The sequence below is a fragment of the Triticum aestivum genome, chromosome 3A (genome assembly GCF_018294505.1).
Source record: "Triticum aestivum cultivar Chinese Spring chromosome 3A, IWGSC CS RefSeq v2.1, whole genome shotgun sequence".
Classification (NCBI taxonomy): Eukaryota; Viridiplantae; Streptophyta; class Magnoliopsida; order Poales; family Poaceae; genus Triticum; species Triticum aestivum.
Window position 1 is genome coordinate 110,874,172 of NC_057800.1, and position 3,419 is coordinate 110,877,590.

A 3,419-nucleotide genomic window follows, 5' to 3' on the forward strand; every position below is an offset into this window, starting at 1 on the left:
ATCAACCAGCGTAAACAATAAGCACATGCAGACAGGCTGCACAGCAGCAGTGAAAGAGAGCGATAGTTTTCTCACGGTCAGGATGCAATACTCCCTCCATTCCACAATGTAGTGTTTCCTCTATCTTCGTGCTTTAACTTTGATCGTAAATTTAACTATCAAGACCAATTGTGGTGGGAGCAAAAGTTATATCAGTGAATGCGTATTTGAAAGAAGTTTTTAGTTATGTAATTTTTTCTCCCGCCGCAGTCGGTCTCGTTCGTTAAATATATGGTTAAAGTTTGACCTCGGAAAGCACGGGTGCACTATATTTTGAAATAGAGGGAGTATGTGTTTTAGACGGGTATCCCACTTATCCCACGTAAACAAGATGTGGGTGTTGGCAGGCCTCCCACATAAAGTATGTGGCAGTAGTGGACAGAAGTGGGCTGCCCGCGGAGCGTCCCACTTGCACCCTGACAGCCGCCGCTACTTGCTGGGTTGCTCTCCCCCGCTTGCCTGCCGCCGGCGTCCTACTCACGCACTTAGGATCGACGGTGCCTTTGTGGTTTGCTTATATATGGGCTCCTGCTACGCATCAACTGGGGAAATCAGTCGGGTGCAGGGCCGTCCGATCGCTGTGATCTGGACGCAGCGTGGCCACCTAATTTAGTCAACGCACTAGTGGAGAAGTCACGAGCGCTAGCGTGGTGTAGATCACAATACAGCAAGCACCCTGCTGGGAAGCACTGCCGGCGCTGCGTTCAACGTCTGGGCCTCGTCGCCGAAGTGCTCCAACTCCAACTGAGCATGCTGCACACACACCATGTGACTCCGACGAGCAGCCAAGCGCGACCAGCTCGTAGAAAAAACACCGGCGAGCTCAAGCATGCTGCAACGCAAAGATCCAGGTGACTCCATGGAGTAGCCGAGCCGGGTCAGCTCGTAGAAACGACGGAGAGCAACCCTCGGCGACATCTGCAGTGGCGGTCAGAGAGCCGGCGACGCTCCACCGTAGCACCGACGTCTGCACGCGATGCTCCATCGCTTCACTGGCAATGCTCCACGGGCTCGTCCATGCTCCACCAGAACACCTACTGTTGTAGGGTGGAACCCTAGAGGGGATCTTTTCATACTTGGAGTGAGAAAAAGAGGAAGAACACTCAAGAACACAAGGCACAAATCACTCAAACAAACCCAATATCACATCCATTAGAGTAGCACACAAGAGATCCACAAGATTACATGAACAATTCAAGGAAAATAACACTAGGTAAGTTCTTCCCACTAGTTGAGGTCTTGATCTTGATCTCCTTCAAAAGGAGGGCTTGATAATCCCAAGGATTCTTCCTAAAGAGGGGTATTAATCTCCAAGAGGAGGAGGATATAAGGAGCAAAGCTCTTTTTGGTGTTCTAAAATACTTTGCTACCCCACAAATGACCTAAGAAATGCCCTTATATAGTTTAGGGACGAAACAAGTGAAGAGAGGGGGGTACAAAGGCCAAGAGGCCAAGGACACACGGCTGGACCGCAGGGGTCCGGGCACCCGGCCAACATGGTCCGGGCACCCGACCTGCTCAGGTGGCGGCTGGAGGGAGGCCGGGCACCCGGGGGTGCGCTGGAGGCCGGCTGGTGGGGAGGCCGGGCACCCGGGGCAGCGTCCATCGGCTGGGGGAGCAGGGACCGGGCACCCGACTAGCCAAGGCCCGGGCACCCGGGGGGCACGGCTGTAGGCGGGTAGGGGCCCGGGCACCCGAGGGCCAAGGAGCCGGGCACCCGGACCAAGTCGGGGCAGCTCCCAGGAGGGGTGGCCGGGCACCCGTGGTTCCAGGAGCTGGGCACCCGGGGTGTCCAGAGGGGTTCGGCCCTTGCTTCTTCTCCTTCTTCTCTTCTTTCCATTGCCCCAATATGGTCGCTCGAGTCTCCTTCCTCTCCTTCTCACGGTCATCTTCTTGGTACCTAAGAACGCACAATGTTTCCGATGATGGTAGAATCCAATTCTCATACGAATCCAAACGAGAGTCGAAGAGGAGAGAGTCAACCTCGTTCTCGATGGCGCGTGCACGTGCTCTTGTCATTGGGCCACTTGGTGCTTGCGGTGGTGATGGAGTGTCGGTGCGGGTAGGCAAGGGATGCTCTGCATCATCTCCCCCCTTGGGAGAGATCCGTCCACGGATCGTGCTCTTCATCATCATGGTACTTGGCCAAGTCTTTGACGTTGAAGATGTCGCTTACGTTGTACTTGTCACGTGGGATGTCGACCTTGTAGGCGTTATCGTTGTAGCGTGCTAGCACCTTGAATGGACCGTCGGCTCTCGGGAGTAGCTTGGACTTGCGTTCTTTGGGGAAGCGGTCCTTGCGTAGATGTATCCATACTTGATCACCCGGTTGGAACACCATCGGCGACTTGTTGATGTTCAGCTTGGAGGCGAGTCGTTGTACTTGGCGCTCGATCGTGGAACGTGTTTCTTCATGCATCTTCTTGAGGTAGGTGGCTCTTGTACTTGCGTCCATGTTAGCTCGTTCTTGAATTGGTAGAGGGAGAATGTCCAATGGCGACAAAGGGTTGAAGCCGTAGACAACCTCGAAGGGGGACTTGCCGGTTGTAGAATGTCTTGCGCGGTTGTAGGTGTACTCGGCAATGGGTAGGCACTCCTCCCACTCCTTAATGTTCTTCTTTATCAACACGCGTAGGAGAGTTGCAAGCGTCCGGTTGGTGACTTCCGTTTGGCCATCGGTTTGAGGGTGGTACGCCGTGGAGAAGAGTAGCTTGATTCCAAGCTTGGCGCATAGCGTCTTCCAGAAGTAGCTTAAGAACTTGACGTCTCTATCCGACACAATTGTCTTTGGCACACCGTGCAACCTCAAGATTTCCCTACAAAAAAAATTGGCAACATGTGAAGCGTTGTCTATCTTATTGCATGGTATAAAATGAGCCATTTTAGAGAATCGGTCCACAACAACAAATACGAAGTCCTTGCCATTTTGAGTCCTAGGTAATCCGAGCACAAAATCCATGCTAATCTTCCCAAGGTTGGTGTGGAATAGGTAAAGGCATATGTAAACCATGGGATTGAGATTGTGACCTAGCTTTGCAACATGTAGAGCACCGGTTGGTGAAGCGGGCGACATCGTGAAACATCTTGGGCCAAAAATAGTTCTTGGAGAGCGTGGCGAAAGTATTGTCGTGTCCAAAATGTCCCATGAGTCCACCTCCATGAGCCTCTTGCAAAAGTAACAAACGAAGAGAAGACTCGGGAATGCATAGTTTGTTAGCTTTCATAAGATAACCATCTTTGATATAGTATCGTTCCTAAGAAGTATGCATCACGCACTTAGCATAAGGAGTAGCAAAAGTCACATCATGCTCATATAAATCTTTGATATGATCAAATCCAACAACATTCAATTCAAGTTGAGTAAGTAACATGCATTTGCG